At 43.0% G+C, this 23,899-nt stretch overlaps 1 long non-coding RNA gene across 6 annotated transcripts in view; it reads right to left on the bottom strand.

Moving 5' to 3' along the window:
- LOC111181045 (uncharacterized) overlaps positions 1 to 18,287 on the bottom strand; it is a 108,193-nt gene extending 89,906 nt beyond the window's left edge. For all 6 annotated transcript variants that reach the window (XR_016390826.1, XR_016390828.1, XR_016390830.1 and 3 more), the window contains exons 1-2: positions 4,005 to 18,287; positions 3,644 to 3,871 (exon numbers count right to left, since the gene is read on the bottom strand). This is a non-coding gene — a long non-coding RNA (uncharacterized LOC111181045). The remainder of the gene's footprint in view (positions 1 to 3,643; positions 3,872 to 4,004) is intronic.
- Between the last annotated feature and the right edge of the window lie 5,612 nt (positions 18,288 to 23,899).

Below are 23,899 nucleotides of genomic sequence, written 5' to 3'. Positions count from 1 at the left end.
ATGAGCTACATTATGAGTGGTGTTTTCAGAGATGACAAAGTCCAGAGTGGATTTAAAGAAAGATCAGAATCTTAAATTATGATCAATAACAACCGCAATGACTAAAAGGGTCTGAGTACTTCCTATATGATAAGCAGTACTCTAAATGTTACATGTATTAACTTGTTATCAACAGAATAGCTCATTAGAGAAAGATGTGTTCCCATGATACAGAGGAGGAAACGGTCAGAGACACTCTGAGAAACTCGACTCAGGTCAACAGATAAGAAATGACACAGCAAACAGCTGAACTCAGGTGGCTGGGATCTGGAATTGAAGCTAAAGAGCGTCAAAGAATTGGAACTGTTACAATTCACAAATCTAAGGACACGTATAGGTTAAAAGGATGGAAGAAGATATTCTATCCTACAGAGAGTAGAGGTGGCTACATATTATGAGACAAACTAAAAACAAAAACTGACACAAGGGACAAAGGATAGTATATAATTAAAAATGGTCGATTCAATAAGATTCAACAATTATAAATACACATACACACACGCACACACATCTAACATTAGAGCTCCCAAAAACGTGACGTAAAAATTAACAGAAATGAAGAGAGAAATGGACAGCAGCACAGTAATAGTATGACATTATAAGACCCCAGTTTTATTTATGGATGGAACCATACAGAAGATCAATAAGAAAACAGAGAACGTCAATAACACTACAGACTGACTGGACGTAACAGACACGTACACATCACAACCACCCAACAACAGCAGAAAAGACATTCTTCCCAACTATCCATGGAACATTCTCCATAACAGACCACATGTTGGGGCACAAACTAAATCTTAAATTTAAGAAGACTGGGGTCATAAAAGTATCTTATCTAACCACAATTAAATGAAAATACAAATAAGCAGATGGGGGAAAAAAGACACCAAAAATGTGGGGGAAAAAGCCAAAGACCAATGGGCCAAAGAAGAAATCACAAAGGAATTTTAAAATATCTGGAAGAAAATAAAAATAAAACATACCAAAATTTATAAGATACAGTGAAAGCTACACTGAAAAATGCTTATAATAAAGAAAAGATCTCAAATCAGAAATCTATTTTTACACCTAAAGGAAACAGAAAAAGAAGAAAAAAACTAAACCCAAATTTAGAAGAGGTAAATCAGAAAGATGAGACCACAGATAAATGAAATAGAAAATATATAAACTAACAAACCAAGAGTTGGTGTTTTGACATTTACTTATCTATACTATGAAAAAAACAAGATTCAAATAACTAAAAACAGATATAAAAGGGGAGAGATTGCAACTGATGTCACAGAAATTTTTTACAGGATTACAAGCGAGTACGATATACAATAATAGGCCAAAAAATTACATAATATAGAAGATAGAGGAAAATTCTCAGAAACATATAACCTACTAAGCCCTAATCACTGAGAAAAAGTCTGAACAGAAATATAACTGAAGAGATTCAAGCAGTAATCAAAAACTTCAAAGAAAAACCTAGGACCAGATGGCTTAACTGCAGAATTTTACCAAATATTTATGGAAAAATTACCTCATATCCTAATAAAGATCTTCTGAAGCGTTGAAGAAAGAACACTGGCAAACCTGTTCTATGGAGCTGGCATAATTCTGATACTAAACTCAGAGAAAAACACAAGAAGGAAGGAAAACTACAAACTAATATCCCCGATGAATACTGATAAGAATATCATTAACAAAATACTAGCAAACCAAATTCACAGCAAATTAAAACAATTTTACATCATGACCAAGTGGAATTTATAAGGCAAGGATGATTCAACATACAGAAATCAATTAATGCAATGCACCACATTAACAGAATAAATCAACCCATGATCATCTCAACTGCAGAAAAAAGCATTTGACAAAATTCAACAACCTTTCAGGATAAAAACCTCAACAAACTAGGAACAGTAAACTATCTCAACATAAGAAATGCCATATATGAAAAGAACACAGTGATCAACACATGCTCAATGGTGAAAGAGTGAAAGCTTTCCCTCTCAGATCAGGAAGGAGTCAAGGATGCACACTCTCTGTCCAAAAAAGTACTGAAAGCCTTAGCCAGAGTAATTAGACCAAAAAAAAAGAAAAAAAAATTAAAAAAGTAAAATTATTTTTTAGTAGATGATGAGGTTTATAAAACTGTAAAACTGTAAAGATTCCACAAGAAAACTGCTACATCAAAAATCAATTTTAGAAAAGTTGCAGGATATGACAACATGCAAAAATCAGTTGTACTTCTATACACAATGCACAAAGTCAAATGAAAATTAGAAAACAATCCTATTTCTATAGCATCAAAAAGAATTAAATACTTAGGAACAGATTAGCCAAGGAGGTAGAAGACTTGCACACTGCAAACTACTAAATGTTGCTACAAGAGATCTAAGATGATACAAATAAATAGAAAGACATCCTATACTCATGGACTGGAAGACTTAAAATACCCAGAAAATCCTAAATGTTTTATAGATTCAATGGAATCCCTATCAAAATTCCAATGGCAATTTTTGCAGAGATAGAAGAAAACATGGTAAAACTGATAGGGAATCTCAAGGGACCCCAAATAGCCAAAATATTCTTGAAAAAGAAGATGGAGGCCACCCTTCTTTAGATTTCAAAACATAGTACAAACAAAGTAATCAAGAATGGTGTGGTATTGGGACTCCCCTGGCGGTTCAGTGGTTAGGACTCACTCTTACTGGGGAGGGCCTGGGTTCCATCCCTGGTCGGGGAACTAAGATCCTACAAGCAGCGAGGCTTGCCCAAAAAAAAAAAAAAAAGATGGTGTGGTATTGGCATAAACACAGATACTTAAACCAATGGAACAGATTAACTCAGAAATAATTCTTGGAATATATGTAAAGTGTATTTAAATATATATATATAATTTATTTATTTTTGGCTGTGTTGGGTCTTTCTTGTTGCACGCGGGCTTTCTCTAGGTGTGGGAAGCAGGGGCTACTCTTCGTTGCGGTGCATGGGCTTCTCATCGTGGTGGCTTCTCTTGTTGCGGAGCACGGGCTCTAGGCACACGGGCTCAGTAATTGTGGCACACAGGCTCAGCAATTGTGGCTCGCAGGCTCTAGAGTGCAGGCTCATTAACTGTGGCGCACAGGCTTAGTTGCTCTGCAGCATGTGGGATCTTCCTGGACCAGGGCTCGAACCTGTGTCCCCTGTATTGGCAGGCGGATTCTTAACCACTGTGCCACCAGGGAAGTCCCTTAAAATGTATTGACAAGGGTGCCAAGACTACAATAAGGGGAAAGGACAGTCTGACAAATGGTGCTGGGAAACCAGGTATCTACCAGCAAAAGAATGAAACTGGAACCATACCTGCATCAAACGCAGTAACTTCTTTGTGTCAGAGGAGGCAATCAACACAGTGAAAAGAAAACCTCTAAAGAACGGAGGTGATGCAAGTGATTTAAAGAATTTCTAAAATCAGTGATGGAATAAAACACCCTCTATCACTGATGTTCCTGAACTTTCCATTCCATTCTCAATCATGAAGATTTTGAAGTCAGTGACTCACCCATTTAAATTCAACTGCATTAGAAAAAGTCAGAGCAAATTTCTACTTACTGGTCTCTTTTCTAGCACTTACCAGGTATTGTGCATATTAATACCATCACTTCCATTTGCAGCTTCTTTATCCTGGTTTACAGAGAGCAGACAGTGCATCCTGATGGCGCCCTAAGAAATCCTTGCTGCCCAGTAGCACTGACACCACGTCTCCAATCCATGGATGTGAAGCCCTGCCCAGTGGGGACTCCTCACAAGTTCCAGGTCACTGGGTCATGGGGAGATAGGATCTAAGTGGAGATGACAGGCCCTGAGGGAAAGACCCGGGTGAGTATGAATGTACAGGTGTCAGGCAGGATACTTCAGAGTCAGAGATTAGCGAGTCCAAAGAAGGGCATTTCAGGAAGGACAGACAGAAGAAACAACTGAGAATATGACTTTACCTGAGAAAGAGCCATTTCTGACTCCTTTTCTTTCCTCTCCCTCCTCTTCCGGGCTTCTTCCTCAAGCAATAGGAGGCTTTAGAGGTCGATTCTGAAAGTTGGAAACAGGCTGTTTAATGCTTAGAATCAACACACCCCCTTCCTGAGTCACCACCACACACACAGGGAAGCCCTCAGCATGTGGAACAGATGGTCCTCTGCTGCCCACTGTCCCAGGAGGGGCTCAGGACAGTGACTCCCACATAGAGTCTAACAGGTGAGTTTTCCCACCCTTTCCTTCAGATCTCACTCCCCTCCTGGTGAGGCCCTCACGTACCCAGCAGCAGCGGGCACCTCAGCTGGACCCGACGATCCCCTGCAGGTCACAGACCAGCCCTGATCCATCCCCACGCAGAGCAGAGCCCTCACCCTCAGCCCAGATCTCAGCCCTCAGGAACGGGGGGACTCAGAGTCACGATGCTCAGTGACAGATCCAGATTAGAGTCATCTGGGGCACGTTAAATATTATTGAGGCTGGGCCTCACCGCAGCTATTTAAAGAGGAATCTTTGGTCAGGGGGCACAAAACATGTATATGCAAAATGCCTCACTGATCTAATGGGAAGCCTGGGTTGAGCACCACTCAGAGGAAAGCCCAACACACCTTCTTTTCCTTTTCCAGCTTAATCGAGGTGTAACTGACGAATAAAAATGGTGCACATATAAGGTGTACGATGTGATTATTTGACAGATGTATACACTGTGAAATAATTATCACAATCAAGTAATTGACACTTCCATCAACCCACAATTACCGTTTTGTGTCTGCGTGGTGAGAACACTTAAGTGATACTCCCTCAGCAAATTTCAAGTATATAGAAACACAGTATGGACAACTATAGTCAGCATGATATATATTAGACCCCCAGAACTTATTCATTTTATACCTACAAGTCTGTACCCTACGACCAACATCTCCCCATTTTCCCCACCACCCAGCTCCTGGTAACAAAACAACCTTGCTATTCTGTTTCTATGAGCTTGACATTTCTAGTTTCCACAAAGAATATCTTTCTCTGTGAGGCTTATTTCACGTAGCATGTTCTCTAGGTTCATTTATTTTGTAATAAGTGGCAAAATCCTTCATTTTTCTGGCTGAATAACATTTGTGTGTACACACACACACACACACACACTTTCCGTATCCATTCTTTTGTCGACAGACATTTTGGTTCTTTCCACATCTTGGCTGTGGCGAATGATGCAGTAATGCTCACAGCAGTGCAGATACTTCCCTCAAAATAGCAGTTTTGCTTCATTAGCTATCTAGCCAGAATAGTCTTTGATAGACTGTGTGCCTGTTCTTTTTTTAATTTATTGAGGAACATTGTTTTCCATGATAGTCGTACCATTTACATTCCCACCATCAGTGCACAAGGGTTCCCTGTTCTCTGTATTGTGCGTGCGTGTCTGCGTGTTTTGGGACAGAAAGGGAGAGGATAATAGAGTAACCAGCACTGGCCTGGCAACAATAAAGTCTCATACAGCTTCCCAAGGATGAGCCTCTGGACCGCATATCACTGTGATGTTCCTGCCCTCTGATTCTTGGAAAAATCTTTCCCTACATCACAGGACTTTGTCTCCTGTTAAAGTTGTGCCCATAGACCCATACATAACAAGACCTCCCTAACGAAAACCTTCTGCCATTTGAAGTTTAGTACTCATAATTTCCCTTCTGGACTCAAACTTACAAATTCTCATGAGGTCCAACACACTTTCCATATACCCGATAATATCCCCCTCCTATCCTGCTATAAAATACCAGAAAACATTCCAACCTCTAATAACTGGTGCATTCATGCTGGAATAATACATATGAAGACACCTAAGGACCCTCTAGACCCAAGACACTATATTTTAATATAAAGCATTACTTTTTTAAATTAATTAATTTATTTTTGGCTGTGTTGGGTCTTCGTTGCTGCCCGCAGGCTTTCTCTAGTTGCGGAGAGCGGGGTTTTTTGTTTGTTTTTTGTGGTACGCGGGCCTCTCACTGTTGTGGCCTCTCCCGTTGCGGAGCACAGGATTCAGACGCACAGGCTCAGCGGCCATGGCTCACGGCCCTAGCCGCTCCGCGGCATGTAGGATCTTCCCGGACCGGGGCATGAACCCGTGTCCCCCTGCATCGGCAGGCGGACTCTCAACTACTGCTCCACCAGGGAAGCCCCGGGGGCTACTCTTTACTGCGATGCACAGGCTTCTCATTGCGGTGGCTTCTCTTGTTGTGGAGCACGGGCTCTAGGTGCGCGGGCTTCAGTAGTTGTGGCACTCAGGCTCAGTAGTTGTGGCGCACGGGCTTAGTTGCTCCGCAGCACGTCGGATCTTCCCGGACCAGGGCTCGACCCGTGTCCCCTGCATTGGCAGGCGGATTCTGAACCACTGTGCCTTGGAACCAGGGAAGTCCCAGGACACTAATATTTTATTTCACAGTGCCCCTAGCCCAAACAATGTCATCTCCAAATCTAATAATAAAAGCAAGATGTCTCCAACGATGCACATGCCCCAATGAGAACATACATCTTCCAAGGAAACACTCCAACTTCTCTTTTGTATCTTTCAAAGTACATCTAAAACTTTCTTCACTTGCAACCCAAAATACTCAAAAATACCAAAAGTAACCCAGAAAATGATTTCTGAGACTTTCCCTATATTACTCCATGGGTTGCATGATGATGATGCTTGCCCCCCAAAAAAACCAACAAAAGTCAGTGTGTGGAGTGGATGCTGGGGGGCACCCTCTAGATCCAGCACCTCGGGACTAAGGCACCCATCCTCCTGCACCCACAGCTCCCTGTGGGCTCAGCTCAGGCCTTGGTTCTACCATCACAGCATGATATTTATTCCCCTCTGCCTAATTCCATGCCTTACATTCCTCCTCAGCTGTGATCATGACTTACCCAATTAAAACTAGTACATGCAAAGCCGTTTCAGCACGTGTGTCCCAGGCAACCTGAGTTGACACCAGGGCACCCCAAACCATTCCATGCAGCCCACAACCACCCATAAACCCACTTGCAGATGCTCCAGCCAGAATTGAGACATGCCTTCCCAACATTCCACACACCCACTGATCCCACAAAGAACAGGAGCATGCAGCATGCACTGGGCTCTTCTGTTTGACCACAACTGCTGCCATATCCCTCCTGCAGACCCCTCCACTTTCCCCATTTTACTACCTCTCCTAAGGGCACGGCTGAGCAAATAGGGCTAAAAGGCACAGAGGCTTCTGGGCACAGACATCACAGTAGGAATGCTGCCACCCAAAGGATGCTAGGTATTCTGTATGAATATCAAGAAGTTGGCCCTCCTGGGAAAACTTGCCAGCAACTGGGGACGATATAGAGTCCAGTTACAAAGGCTACTGAGTTCAGTGAGGAAGTCTCCAAGAGAGAGGGTCCCCAGGTCTCACTGTGTCCTGATCTCCCCACGCACAGCTAACTGCAAGATACCCGTAGCTCTTTACGAGGGGCCTCCTTCACGCCCCCTTACGTTCCTGACTTTCTGCCTGCCTTTAACACACTGAAATCAGTATCCCCGACTCTGAATAGATGAACTGCTGGAAGGCAAAAAACTCTTGTCAAGGTGGCAATTGGTCCCTGGATGTTTAGAGCCTGGAAGACCTGAGAACTATAGTGGATCAATGACACAGTGGACTACACGTGAGGACACCTCAGCACACTGTCTGCGGGTACCAGTCTAAAGTGCTTACTAGGGTTCTCTAAATCATTTTGTTCTTATTTTGAGTAATAAGCAGCCACAGAGGATAAGGATCAATTAAAGTTGAAATTTCCAAATAGAATTACCATATGATCCAGCAATCCCACCCCTGGGCATATATCCAGACAAAACTATAATTCAAAAAGATACATGCACCTCTATGTTCATAGCAGCACCATTCACTATAGCCAAGACATGGAAACAACCTAAATGTCCACCGACAGATGAATGGATAAAGAAGATGGGATACACACACACACACACACACACACACACACACACACAGGAATATTACACAGCCATAAAAAAGAACACAATAATGCCATCTGCAGCAACGTGGTTGCAACCAGACATTATCATACAAAGTGAAGTAAATCAGAAAGACAAAGATAAATACCATATGATATCACTTATACGTGGAATCTAAAACATGACACAAATGAACCTATCTACAAAAACAGAAACAGACTCATGGACATAGAGAACAGACTTGCAGTTGCCAAGGTGGAGGGGCTAGGGGAGGGATGGAGTGGGAGGTGGGGTGAGCAGATGTAAGCTTTTACATATAGAATGGATGAACAACAAGGTCCTGCTGCAGAGCACAGGGAACTGTACTCAATACCCTATGATAAACCGTGATGGAAAAGAATTTTTTTTAAAAAGTTCAAATTTCCAGAACAAATATGCAAACCATCATCATCACTTGTTCAAGTCCCTTGGTCTTCCCTGAGGATTACTCAGCCCAACCCACAGTCCTAGCATCTAAACACATTCTCAAAGTGACGTACTGCAGTCATCCTGGGAAAAAGAGGAACGCTGTGTGCACTTCAATGGAGGGAAAACGGGAAAGACTCAAAATAATCAATGGAGAAGGGCATTTCTGTTGATGACAATTGATACAGAGGCAATAAAACCTGGGTAACCTGACAGAGAGTGTCAGCAGGGGATGGGGAGACCTCCCTGAGCCTAGACCTGAAGGAGCACAAGGGGCCTGAGCCATGGTGACTTCAAGGCCAAAGGTAAGAACAGGAACTAAGATCTGACACAGAAAAGGTGTTGGTGTTTGGAAACAGAGAAAAGGTGAGTATGACTGGGGCACAGTGAACCATGAGAAAAGCTCCCAGGATGAGGCTGGGGACACTGCCAGGGCCCTGATGACACAGGGCTGAGCAGCCACAGGGAGGAGTCGGGATTTTGTCCTGAAGACAAATGGAGGCCATTGGAGGTCTGAGTGCCAGGACCGACATAAACTCCCTTTAGGTTTACACTTAATGCAGAGAAGGGTGACTGACTACGGGCTCTCTGACTCGGAGCCTAGCTTCCGGCCTCCATCCTAACACTTTTGTTTTTCATTCTGGGAGGGCTGGGACCCATTTAAAAAATTCTAATTACAACTGCACACTCTTTCCAAGAACCGCCACACACGGACACACACCCAACTTGGCCAGTCCTTTCAGGGGTCACTGTTGCTCAGACCGAGAATTTCTGGTCTAGTCTGTCATCTCATCTCATCTCCTTGAGGCCTAGAGGGGAGACATTTCTGAGGTCTGAGTTTACAGAACAAACCAGGTGGAACTGAATTCTGAAAAGGTCATCTGAAGGGCCAGTGGGCACAGTTTGTCCTTATCACCTGTCCCATTTATTTATTTATTTAATCACAATAATGAAAGGGACATTTTTTTGGAGAAGTGCAACAATTAGAAAATTCCAGCTTGCTTTTTTTTTTTTAATGCTTAGACAACTTCTTAATTTGCACAAGTCCAGAGACACTCAACCCACAAGAGGGCAGAACCCTCTGAATTCTTCCTAATAAAATGAAAGTCTGTTTTCCCAGAGTACTCAAAAATATTTATGTGAATGAAAGAGAAAATGAGTGAGTTATTGTTATACTGAAATAAGCCCTTACAGAATTAAATAATTTGCTTTATTAAATTTTCATCAGTGTATTTCTTCTCCCTAAAACAGGCAGGAATTGAATAGAAAGAAAGAAACAGAAGTGGGTTGTTATATTCTTGGAAATTACATAAACATGCAAAAGCAAGGGAATGATTAATAAATAAATCTCCAGCTCCAATCACTTCCTGATTCTGGATGCTATTATGGGTTGAACTGTTTCTCCTCAGAAAAGATATGCTGGAGCCCAAACTCCTAGTACCTCAGAATGTGACCTTATTGGAGACAGGTCTTCATAGAGATGATCAAGTTTAAATGAGGTCATTAGTGAGTGTGCTAATCCAATATGACTGGTATCCTTATAAGAAAAGGAAATTTGGACACAGAGACACACACAGGGAAAATGCCATGTGAAGAGGAAGATTCTTCTTAGGCAGAAAAATATCTATGCCAAGGAATGACAGTGACCATCAGGAAACCACCAGAAGCTAGCAGAGAGGCAAGTAACAGAGTGTCCCTCACAGACCTCAGAAGGGACCAACCAGGCTGACACCCTCATCTCCGATTTCTCGTCTCCTCAACTGTAATGCAATACACTTCTGTTGTTTAAGAGACTCAGTTTGTGGAACTTTGTTGCAGCAGCCCTGGCAACCTCATACAGGAGCCTAGAGACCTAGTTATTTTTCTACATGAAAATACTTTCCTCTTAATACTATTTAATTTCTTTATGAAATAATCAACAGCGATATTTTTGGAAGAAAAGAATTCGTCAAAAGGTCAGAAGTTAGAAACATCTTACTCTCAATTTGCTTTTATATGTAACTATTAAATCTATTTTTGAAGTTTCTTTTATGAAAATAGTGTCATTTTCATAGGAAAAACAATTTCTCTATTTCATCATTATATTCTAGGTAATAAAATGGCAAATGCCATTTTGATTCTAACAATTATAAAAACTTTTATACACAATGTATTCAATTTCAGACCATGAGCTTCAAGAAACTATAACAAAAATAAAGTTCTCAGAATTAGAAAAATAGAGAAGTCAATGTGGTGTTATAACATTAAATTAAAATCAATTACACACCCACTTACCTAACACAAGGGATATAACATACAAATAAAGAGAGAATTAATAAGAGAATTGTTACAGACTTGCAGGATGATTTTCAGAGAATGACTAAAATAGAATTGCATCCTGTATTTACCGATGCCATGATTTTCTCCCCATCTTCATCTTGTGAATATATATGAATAATTCAATCAATAGTAAGTTCTACTGCTGTGTGTTTTAAAATATTTTCCTGGCTCAAAATGTTTAGCAACAGGGTCCATATATAGGATGCCAGACTGACTGCCATCAGCAAGAAAATAAAAACATTTTCTTTGGAAATCTAACCATTAATTTGGATTTGACCGTGGCAGTTACCACATAAAGATTAAGCACTCAACTAATAGATAACTATTATCTTTCATCCCCTCTTAGCAACAAGCTACTAAAGCATAAAAGTGTGTATAATTTGAGTGAAATTATTCTCCAGTTTAAAAGTGAGTTGCGGGCTTCCCTGGTGGCGCAGTGGTTGAGAGTCCGCCTGCCGATGCAGGGTACACGGGTTCATGCCCTGGTCCGGGAAGATCCCACATGCCGCGGAGCGGCTGGGCCCGTGAGCCATGGCCACTGAGCCTGCGCGTCCGGAGCCTGTGCCCTGCAACGGGAAGGGCCACAACAGTGAGAGGCCCGGGTACCACAAAAAAAAAAAAAAAGTGAGTTGCATGTGAGTACCTGATAGAGCTGCAGCAGCAATAGGATTTGTTTTTAAATGTTTATCAGAAACCTTTTTGTTGTTTAAATCTACCACCTTACTAAGACAGATGTATTTGTTCAATTTTCAGAAGAGAGAGCAGATGCTCAAATTCAAAAATAATGGATATGGCTGATTTTAAATAGCAAAGATGAAAGTTGATTACCCAATCTTATTTTCTTGCCAAGCAGCTGGGCAGCCATAACGCACGCTTACCTAATTGGTGCCAATTAATTACCATGTGGGTTCAGTTTAGTGCTGAATCCAATACTGGTTCAGAAGCCTATGCCATTCAGGGACTCATCAGACACCTTCAGAAATGCTACAAACATACTACTTTTCAAAATGCGGGTGGCAACTCCTTTAATGTCTCGCTGTTAAGGGAAATATGTACTTAATAAAATACTGCCTATGAGATCAAAGCCCCTAGCACCCATCCCTTTCACTAATTACAATAGTAAATTTGGATACATTACAAAAGAAAACAAACACTATGAGGACTCTGGAAGGTAAACAAGAGCAGAGAGGTGATGGGAATGAGCCAATAGTTGGAGAAGCAGCCCAGCCGCATGGTTTTGCACCAAGGGTAGAGACCACTTGCACAGTGGCATGTAGCACGTGCAGCTAAAGCTCTGACAGAAAATTTGGATATTTCTGGCCAGGGAACAATGGAACAAAGTCAGTTGGTTAGACCAGAGTATGGGAAGAAAATCCTAAAGGAGAGGAAGCTTGAAAAGAGGCACCAGCATTTCTGTGCAGAAGCCCATAATACTCCCAGCCTAACATGTGAACCACACGTGCTTTGCACAAACCCAAATCAGCATAGCAACAATTTTGAGCACTCAGCTGACATTTAACCACTTGCAAAATCTCAGCCTAACCTCAGCCTAATCCCTGAACCTAACAGGTTCAAAGGAGACAGGCCAAATCAGCATGACCAAGGTTTTGAGGACACAACTGAGACTTGAGCCACTGCAACAAAAGGTTAAACACAACTGGCAGTCTGAACAAAATAAACTCGATCTCCTACAGAAACAAACCATCAACATTCTTCAGAGGATTATAACAAAGCCCAGAGTCTACACAACTCACAACATCCATTAAATAATAAAACAACAGTTAACATACCAAAACTGAGGAATATAGGAGTCATTCTCAAGGGAAAAGGCAACTGAGAGACATTGATTCTGGGATGACTCAGATGATAAAGTTATCAGATAAAGATTTTAAAAGCAGCTATTATAAAACCATGCTCTATGTGGCAAAGAAACATACGTGAAAAAAATTAAAAAGGTAGAAATTTTAAAGAAATACAAAATTTTATAAGAAGGGCAAAATGGAAATTTTACAAATAAAAAAATATTATTTAAATAAAAAACTCCCTGGCAACTCCATGAAGACATGCCAATTTGTCTTCAAACTGTATTTTAACCAGCACTAGTAACAGTTTCTGCTCAGAATAGGTCCATGAAAATACTTAATGAATAAAACCTTAAGTCTGGTAAAATGAAATATTATTTAAAATATTTTAAATAGAACATATAATTCACATAGGCTGAAAAATCTGTATGAAAGCACATATAAATTTTTAATGGAGAAACCTCAGTCCTTTATAACAAGGATAAACCACATTATCATCTTTACCTTTTTTTTTTTTTTTTTTTTTGAGGTACGTGGGCCTCTCACCACTGTGGCCTCTCCTGTTGCGGAGCACAGACTTCAGACGCGCAGGCTCCATGGCATGTGGGATCTTCCCGGACCGGGGCACGAACCCGTGTCCCCTGCATCGGCAGACGGACTCTCAATCACTGCGCCACCAGGGAAGCCCCTATTCTTACCTTTTGAAATACTAAATATCCCATACTAAAGACAAAATACAAAGTAATCTATTAAACGTCCTAGATATATAAAAAAATTAAAATTTTCCCACGTGTCTTGAATCTGCTTGAAAGGAGACTGGAAGTTGCAACTATGTTCTAACCACAAGGCTGAACGAACCAAAAAATCAACAACTTTAAGAAAAGTAAGGTCACAGAGCCAACAATTTTCAGTTGAACCGATAATTGGAGAGACAGAGAGGCAGACGAAAAGAATCACAACTTACCGCAGTGGAAACTCATGAGTTGAAACTCCATCAGAACCTGGTCCCAGAGTAAAACAAGAAAAAAACCCTGAACTGTAATTAACATTGCTGGAGGCTCCGAGCAGACAAGTCCAAGAAGTAAAAACTCCAAGGGACCCAGTCATAGGTGGGCCTCTCCATGCAACTGTTTCACCTGCAGGAGCTCAACCAAGTTCTCATAGTAAATACTGGAGAAAAAGACTCTGGAGCTTCCAGCGGGGACAGAGAAAAAGGAACTATTTTGAAACACACCTGAGCATACTGTTCTTTTTAAAAAGGCCTGCCCACAGGTAAGACTATTTAACCATAGCCTTACCTACTGGGGTTTTGAACCTAACTGACTTGCTGGGAGGGAAACACCCAACAGCAGACCATACTAGTCATCCTGTCCCACAAAAGGAAGGGAGAATGAGAATTATATACGCAGTTCACAGTGCAGAGTTATAGGCTCACTAAAAGACTGAGACCCACTCATTGAACTCTGAACGCTTCCCGTCCCCCCACACCCCACCATCACATTACTAAACGCCTATTTACAGCAACTGCTTTTACCCAGTGCATCATGTCTATCACGAGAAAAATTACAAGGCACATCAAAGGCAGCAATTACAGTTGGAAGAGGCAGAGGAAACATCAGAATCAGACACGCCAGGGATGTTGGGATTATCAGACTATTCCTGCTAACGCCTGTCTCATTTAAAACACTGGGACCATCTTTCATGTTCCTGAGCAAAGGAAACTTCTTTCAAGGTCTGATCACACTGATACCAAGCATTTAATTCTTCTTTTCCAGAAAAATCACAGTAAAATACTTTAAAAATACAGAATTGCAAAAACATAGCTGTGGAAAACATAGCAAGGGGTCAACTTAGAAATAAGCTCTGAGCAAACTTCATCATGAACACAGGGGCTCTGTTGGAAGATTCCAAGTCAATCCAGCCCATCCTTCATCAACTGCAGTGACAATTAAGAAGGACCTGAGGGGGTTTCCCTGGTGGGCCAGTGGTTGAGAGTCCGCCTGCCGATGTAGGGAACGCGGGTTCGTGCCCCGGTCCGGGAAGATCCCACATGCCGTGGAGCGGCTGGGCCCGTGAGCCATGGCCGCTGAGCCTGCGCGTCCGGAGCCTGTGCTCTGCAATGGGAGAGGCCACAACAGTGAGAGGCCCACGTACCGCAAAAAAAAAAAAAAAAAAAAGAGGGACCTGAGGGAAACATCTTCATGTCACCTCACAGCTCACGATTTTCACAGATCACATAAAAGGGAAGGCAATGTATTATTATTAAGCTAACTGGTTAAACTAAGTTTTAACTGTTAATAGAGAAGATCACTGACATCTTTCCAAGTCCTTATCAAAATAGTCAAATTATTTACTAGTTACCAAAGAACATTTCCAATATATAACTTAATGAGGAGAAAGCAGGCAGGCCTCGAATAAGCCTGAAACATTTTAAAAAGAAATATTTTGTGAAATTTAAAAAAAAAAATTATCTATTTTTGGCTGCGTTGGGTCTTTGTTGCTGCGCGCGGGCTTTCTCTAGTTGCGGCGAGCAGGGGCTTCTCATCGTGGTGGCTTCTCTCACTGCGGAGCACAGGCTCTAGGCATGCTGGCTTCAGTAGTTGTGGCTCGCGGGCTCTACAGCGCAGGCTTAGTAGTTGTAGCGCACGGGGCTTAGTTGCTCCGCGGCATGTGGAATCTTCCCAGACCGGGGATCGAACCCATGTCCCCTGCATTGGCAGGCGGATTCTTAACAACTGCGACACCAGGGAAGCCAGTGAATTATTTATAAATCTAAAAATTCTGGTGTCAAAGTTTAAAAAACTTGAGAATATATCATATTTAGAAAAGTAGTACACGAGTTGATTATAGAAGCCCACCAAAGCTTATTCCAGAAGTTAAGAATTATTTACAGGAAAGTTCAAATTGTACATACTAAAATTTATTCCAAGCTGTGTAAAGAAATGATAAAGAAAACGTAAATCCATCACAAAAAAAACAACACTTCCAATTGTTCCTTTACAAAGGTACCATGTGGTGACAGATTCAATCATTTCTTGCCCCACTTGTCCTCTCCCTACTCCTCTGCTCCACATCAAGAAAAGGGAAGGAGGTGACTCACAACTGAGTGAATCAAGTCACTGCCCCCTGGCTGAACATGGTGGGCAAATGTTATCTTCGCATACAAATAATTCCAAAATGCACAAGCCTTGCAGACAGCAGCTTTGCAATTCCCATCCTCATCTGCAAAATTTAAACAACAAAAAAAAAAAATTTTTTTTTTTTTTTTTTTTTTGGCCGCACCGTGCCACATGCAGGATCTTAGTTCCCCAGCCAGGGATCGAACCTGTGCCCCCCGCAGTGGAAGCACGGAGACTTAACCACTGGACCACCAGGGAAACCCCAATTTAAACAAATTTTAAATGTATTAGATTCTAAAGACACAAATCAGTATTATCGTCCATATCCAAACAACTCACCACCCATCTGAATCCAGTTTCGCCTCTCTACCTGCACTACTAGGTATTTCCATTTCATTCTGTTTCTCTGTCTCCCTATTTCTTTCTCTGTCTCTATTCTTGTTCCCCTCCACTCTCCTGTTTCTTCCCTCCTCTCTATTTCTTCCCTCACACCTGTCCTGCTCTGCAACCGTTTCCCCTCTTGTTGCTCTTTCTGCCCAACCAGACTGCCCTCAATGTCCATTACTTCTGCTTCTTTCTTCCCCCACCCCTCCTCCCTCTCTGCCCTCTCGGTTACACCTTTTCTGATACAGGACAGAAGGGAACAGGCGCGACCTTTAGAAGAATGACACAGCTGTTGAGAATACGACAAAAACTGGTTATAACCGATCAGGCCCGACTTCCAGTAGACTCTGAGCCTCGTTATACGCTCACTGTGATACATTAGCTAAATGACACACCCACAGGCGCCATGACAGTTCTAAGGCCAACTATAAAAAGGTCCAAAAATGGGCAGTTGCCCAATTCCTGGAAATCTCCGCCTCTCCTCGAAATAGTTGGAATAATCCTCCCACTCATTAGACTATGAAATTACTCAGCCCCTAAAAACTAACCACGCCATAGTTTGGGGCCGCTCTCACCTTCTGAGACGGACTGCATTCTGTCTATGGAATGTGCATATCCCAAGGGCCTCCCGCCTTCTGAGGGCCTACATTCCGTCTATGGAGTGTGTATCTCTCTCAATAATCTACTTCTAACCTATCACTTTGCCTCTCGCTGAATTCCTTCTACGCTGAGATGTAAAGAACCTGAGCTTCATTAAGTCTTGAGACCACGTGTGCAATGTTAATTAAAAGACAGTGGGTTCGAGTCCCAACTGAGGTGTGTGGTTTCACTTCTCTCCCTGTTACACTCCCTTCCTCCCAACTCTCTAGCACCCCGTGGCGATGCTTCTTTCCCGCTCTCTCTCTCTCTCTCTTCCTCTGCTCTTCTAGTCACTAGTCCTCTTTCTCTCCCAGCACCAAGCTGCTCTGAAGGCCAAGGTTCCAACTCTTTTATTCTCTCCCCCAGTTCCATGTGTGAAGGGCCTCATCACTGTTACTCCCCCGCTACCGCTGATCCAGAGCCCCTCTCTCTATGTTGCTCTCCAATCCCTGGAGATCCGGCTTTTTAATTGACTTCTCTATTTTATTTACCTGCTACAATCAAGGCTTAATCACTTTCATCTTCCGTCTCTTTACAAGTCCTCGGCCACCCTCTATGTTCCCATCGGTTCTCCCCCATTCTTTTCTCCTTCTCAGTTTTTCTATTTCTCTCAGTCGCTCTGTCTCAGCTTCTTCTGTTTCCCCTCGCCCCCATATTTACGGTGATGGCGACTGAATAAGATGCCCGCGGACAAGAAGGGACCATTTTCCAATGGAGGTGGTGTCACACGGCTGGCCCAGGTCACCTCCCCCTACACGGGGTGAGGGGAAGGGCTGACTAGGAAGGGGAGGCCTGGGGAGCAGAAGGACCGGCCTGAGGAGACGCGAGGACAGAGGCGCTGGGAGGGAGGGAGGGAGGCCTCAGGAGAGGAGCGGGCTTTCCAGAACCCCAGGACCAGGGAGAGGACGCGGCCTGTCCGGGAGCGGGGCGGCCGGCGCTGCCCTCCAGGGGCCGAGGAGCGAGGCTGGGGGGCGCCAATCCTCGCGGAAGAGGACTTTATAGGGGAAGGCGGAGGTAGTAAAGGATTTAAAGCAGGAAAATATCACGAATAGAGGTGTCTACCTGGACCGAAGGTAGAAAAGCCAAGGGCACCGGGACCCGCCTCAGAACGATTTCAAACCCAAAGGAAAACATACCCGACCTGTAACGGCGATGTCTGGGTTTACTGGGTCGGAGGGCCGGCTGCTGGGAGTTAAGGTCCATAGTGACTCCTAAGACCCTGAGGGTGGAGTCAGCGGGACCGCGCAGCACAGATTTACACTACAAACGAGAAACACTCTGGGCAGTGCCACCTCCACTCCGCACTGTCCGCTTCCCGGTCCATAAAAAACTGCGCGCGCAAGAGTCTCCGGCGAGGCTTCCGGGGGCGGGGCCTGGGCGCCATCCTTCGAGGGGCGGGGCGAGGAGGGAGCGGAACCCAGTGCAGGGAACGCGGGCTGCGGGGCAGGTGATGCGGAGGGAGGGGTAGTTCCCCCTGCCTCGAAACTGCTCCTTTTAAGTGTCTGTCTGGAGAGGGAACTGCGAGGCGCAGGTTTAAGCTAGAAAAACAATGTTAACTCACGGCTCCCAGTGTGACCTTCGCTCCGCACTATTCGCTTCCCCGTCTGAAAGAAACTGCGCGTACGCATCCGGGCTACGGCCGGGACCTGAGCGGAGCACCACCAACAAGGGGCGGGACGTGAGGAGCCCAGCCTGCGCAGCGACTGCGAGAGGGAGGGGCGCGTACCGGCTAGGGGCGTGGTCTGCGCGTCTCTTAGTTTCCCTCCCGAGCTCTTTTCAAAGTTTAGACATGCTTGAGGGTCTTTGTGTCGTGTGAGGTAGCATTGCTTCCAGCTTAGTTTAAGTTATTGTCTTTAACAGTTTTACAGTAAAAGCTTACAGTTGTGTGGGCCACTTATTTTGGAAATTAAGATATTTTCTTTTTAACAAGCTGAAAACGGTTTAAGTCAGAACCTATTTCTTCCAGAGGGTTGAACGCCCGTCCTGAACTGAGAGAACTGGGATCTCAGTGAGGGATTGATGTGGGGTGGTGTTTGGAGCCAGGAACACTTCCTGCAGTTAGAATTAATTTAAGCAGTTTAAATAAACAGCAACTGGAGTTATCTCTGTAGGGATTACAAGCTAGAATATGAAATACAAAACTCTCCCTGGGTAGAATGGGCTCTTTAATACTAAAACGCTGTGAACAGCATTTTGTTTCTAGTCTCCATTCACCCAGGAGGCCAAATTCAACTGTGTTCAGTTCCAGAGGCTCTGATGGGGACAAGACCTGGGTGTGAGGAGTGGAGGGCTAAGCAGTAACAATTTAGGTCCCTAATCTTTGCTTTAAAAAAAAGAGGGGCTTCCCTGGTGGCGCAGTGGTTGAGAGTCCGCCTGCCGACGCAGGGGACACGGGTTCGTGCCCCAGTCCGGGAAGATCCCACATGCTGCGGAGCGGCTCCGCTAGGCCCATGATCCCTGGCCGCTGAGCCTGCGCGTCCGGAGCCTGTGCTCCGCAATGGGAGAGGCCACAACAGTGAGAGGCCCGTGTACCGCAAAAAATAATAATAATAAATTAAAAAGGGCAAAAGTTTTGTATGAACTGTATAAATTTGTCGACAAAAAAAAAATCAATAGTCAATCTAAGGAAGAAATGGAATATTTTATTTAAGCCAATCTGAGGATCATAACCCGGGAGACAGTCTCTCCGAGAGCTCTGAAGACTGTTCGGAAGAGGTACGGGTGAAGGCCAGTATATATGTGATTTTGGGGAAGAGATACAGTGCAATACAAACACACGTATTGGAAGAAGGTTACTGCTGTTGGTGAGTAACACCTGTCTTAGTTAATGGTTTTAGTGCTTTTTTAACTATAGGAAGATGCAAGAAACTGGGTTCATAAAATTGTCTCCTAAAAATATCTATCTGTGGGCCAGTTCTGCCAGTTTTCCCAGAGCAGAGAAGAGAGTGCCTCATGCTGATCTTAGCCCTGAATTCCTGTCAGGGTGGCTGTAGTTTAGTGACTGTGGTGGCTAATGTCTTGTTCCTTGTAGAACTGGATGGTGAGCAACATTCTCTATTTTACAACCCCTTCCCTTTCGGTCTTAATTTCATCCAAGTTTTGGGAGGCATTTCGTGACCAATTTGTCCCACGGTGCTAAGAATGCTCATTCCCAGGTCAGGTGAGGATTTCGTGGATGGGCTCCTCGATGTGCTGTAACTGGACTAAGCCCTGTTAACAGTAGACAAAAGCCTCTGGACCGCCTATCTTACTAGTCTGTTATGGTCCAGGTTCCCTCTTGTTGCTTCTTCCCATATCTAGAGTGACACTATTACAATCATTGATCTTATAGGACTATATTTGGTCAACTGTTTCAAGTCACATAGTCACTATTATTTTTATTGGAGGCTCGGTCACACATTTGGTAATGCAAGAAACAATAATCTTGTAAAATAGGCAGAATACAAGTAGTATAGCTATTATCATTAATAAGGTCCTAAGTAAGTATTTAAGTTACGAACTTCCACTAGGTGCAACCCATTATCTCCCAAGGTTGTCAGACCCAGTCTGTTCTGCACCAATTGTTATCTCTTTTTTTTAAACCATTTTTAAAAATTGAAGTATAGTTAATTTACAATGTTGTTAGTTTCAGGTGTACATCAAAGTGATTCAGTTATACACACACATATAACATATTTATATATTATATATATCCTAAAGTATATATATAATATATATTCTTTTTCAGATTCTTTTTCATTATAGGTTATTACAAGACACTGAATATACTTCCATGTGCTATGCAGTAGGTCCTTGTTGTTTATCTATATTACATATAGTAGTGTGTATATATTGATCCCAAACTCCTTATTCCCCCCACCCCCCCTTTCCCCTGTGGTAACCATGTTTGTTTTCTATGCCTGAGTCTATTTCTGTTTTGTAAATAAGTTCACTTATATCAATTTTTTTAGATTCCACATATAAGTGATATCATATATTTGTCTTTCTGTGTCTGACTTACTTCACTTAACATGATAATCTCTAGGTCTATCCATGTTGCTGCAAATGGCACTATTTCATTCTTTTTTATGGCCGAGTAATATTCCATTGTGTGTATATACCACAGTTTCTTAATCTATTCATCTGTCAATGGACACTCAGGTTGCTTCCATGTCTTGGCTATTGTAAATAGTGCTGCTATGAACATTAGGGTGCATGTATCTTTTTGAATTAGAGTTTTCTTCAGCTACATGCCCAGGAGCAGAATTGCAGGATCATATGGTAACTCTATTTTGAGTTTTTTAAGTAACTTCCATACTGTTCTCTCCATAGTGGCTGCTGCAACTTATATTGCCACTAACAGTGTAGGAGGGTTCCATTTTCTCCACACCCTCTCCCTCATTTATTATATGTAGACTTTTTGATGATGGCCATTCTGACAAGTGTGAGGTGATACCTCATTGTAGTTTTGATTTGCATTTCTCTAATGATTAGTGATATTGAGCATCTTTTCATGTGCCGATTGGACATTTGTATGTCTTCTTTGAAGAAATGTCTCTCTTGATCTTCTGCCTATTTTTTGAACCAATTGTTATCTTTAAGGGAAATAATAGATTGACATTGTACATAAAGTTCACTAAAGATGTCTGCATGTATAACACAGGTGGTGAGTCACCATGACCCCTTACAGGAGTGAGAAAGGAATGTTATCTTTTAAGGAGTTATGTAGCTAGCACCAGAAGAATAAAAGTTGATCTTTAATGTTGAGCAGGTATTTTTCTTGTCTTGCCTTTAAAATATGAACTTTAATTTATCAAATTGCATTTTTAATATAATTGTTATTCTATTCCACACTTGAGATAAACTTGTTCACTTCATCATATACATATCAATAATATCTAAATATAATGTAATTTCAAATTCATTATACATTCATTCTGAAAGTACCTGGAAAGTTTATTTTTTATTTTAAAATTGGAAGGCATTTTAGCTCTTTGTTTTCTATTTCTGAATGTTCAGGTATGGATAACGAAGCTTGTAAAATATATAGTCTCCAGATGACGTTGGGATTATTTTGACCTAAAGAATAATCGATTTTGCATTATTTCTATGGATATTTAGTAGGGAGGTATATTCTCTTTAATATGAACACTAGAGAAAGTAAAACTAGATTACCTGAGGTCTGATAACTTCATTTCCACCCTCAACAATATTTAATGGTGTTCAGGAATTAGTAGAATAGAATGCAGTAAGCTAATGAGGGCCCATTTAGGAAAGAAGCTTGTATTTCTGACAAACACACATTGGTTCTATGCATATTTTTCCATTGTCTTCTCTAGAATAGTAATGGTGATACTTTCACAAGTAGGAGACTTGAGGAACAAAGCGGTTTGTCTGCCCCTTGCCTACATTTCCTCCCTCAAGTCTTCCAGCTTCCCATCTACTGTTCGGTTCAGACACCAGCTTCCTGCTGTTCTACCTTCTACTGTTGGTTTACACAATCTCAACAAACTCAATCAAGTCAGCATTTGAGGCTGTGAATATTTAAGCCAATGTCATTGCAAACAACCAAGAACTTTTCTCCATCGAGGGGTCTAGGCAGCCGGGAGGCCTCTCCTTTTTCTGCTGATTTTAGGCTCTTTAATTTACGAAATGGGTCTTGCTCAGCCTGAGGCAGCTACCCCTTGGTTGAGCTCACTGCGGTCCCGGTTGAACTTACACTTGCCCTTTGCGCTTGTTGAGGGTAAGGGGCATTGTCTGGATGGAGGACCCTTGGCTAGACCCATTTCTGCTGTTCCTGGTCAGCTCCTGCCTCACTCTTTCCAGGGCAAAGGACACCTGCACACATCTGTCCCCCAAAGTGAAGACCATGCCGGAGGGTGTACGAGTTTCACTCTGTGCCCTTCTCATTAATTTGCTGACTACATACGGAGTGTGTACTATAGCCCAGGCTTGTTTTGTCTGCATCAGGGGTAAAATGATAAGCCAGTGGGGTACTACCTTATCCAGGTTGTTTTTCCATAATGGAGACAAGCACACTGTCACTTACTTACAGCCGTGCAAGTCAGATGCCCCAAAGCAAAGGACGTGTGCACTCATTCTCCTGTGACCCTCTACTTCCTTGCCCTCCCTGGCATCCCCATCACATCCAGCTGTGCCTCCTCTGTGCTGTCCCCGTGTGGCTCATCGCAGCTGGAGAAAAGCACACCCCCAGATTGACTGGTCTCACTTCAGATTCCTGGCTCTGTTCCCTCACATTCCCTATGTGTCTGCTCCATGCCCTTCCTTTACAGGCCCTCATAAGTCCAATTCATCCTCTCCCGTCTTTTCTCTCAAAGGCCCTGTTTCTTCTTCATTGAGCCCCTGGAGCGAAGGGAAGAGATCTCCTCTAACTGGCTCACCCATCTGCCTCAGGGCCTGTGTTGTCTCCTCAGTACCAACTGTGAAGAGTCTGTCCCTGCTTCTGGCTGCGGCTGACCGTGCGATTGTGCCCTTGTTGCCAACTTCACTCTGTGTCAGGACGGCATGGCATCCTTCCTCCACTGCATCATGTATTTGACTTTTAGGGGGTTATTTTCATCAGCATACACAAATGGTGGTGTTGCCTGTCTTACACACAAGGGCCAACACACACACACACACACACACACGCCAAAACCTTTTTATGCACTCTACCATCTTTAAAACAAAGCATTCTTAATTAACTACATTTTCCCACTACTAAGTACCTTTTTTCTATGCTCCATTTCAGAGCACAATATACTACAAACGTTTATGTTGTCTTCAATTCTTGCCTCTAGTTCTCCCGTGAGCCCCACCCAATCAAGCTTTCACATCCACCATCCACTGATATTTTCTTTACCAGAGTCACCAATGACCTCCTCTTCTCTCAATCCAATAATTTATTTCCCCTTCTCATCTGGGCATTTCCAGAACACATTGTTTATATTAGGACACCCTGTCACTCTATCATTATACATGTACACCTTCACTGTACTTTTTTTTTTTTTTTTTTTTTGGCGGTACGTGGGCCTCTCACTGTTGTGGCCTCTCCCGTTGCGGAGCACAGGCTCCGGACGCGCAGGCTCAGCGGCCATGGCTCACGGGCCCAGCCGCTCTGCGGCATGTGGGATCTTCCCGGACCGGGGCACGAACCCGCGTCCCCTGCATCGGCAGGCGGACTC

The sequence above is a fragment of the Delphinapterus leucas genome, chromosome 20 (assembly GCF_059928025.1).
Source record: "Delphinapterus leucas isolate spDelLeu-1000000601 "Yukka" chromosome 20, BTC_Dleu_Yukka2, whole genome shotgun sequence".
Lineage (NCBI taxonomy): Eukaryota > Metazoa > Chordata > Mammalia > Artiodactyla > Monodontidae > Delphinapterus > Delphinapterus leucas.
Note: the sequence above shows the minus strand (reverse complement) of the source record. Positions and strands in the feature narration are given on the sequence as shown.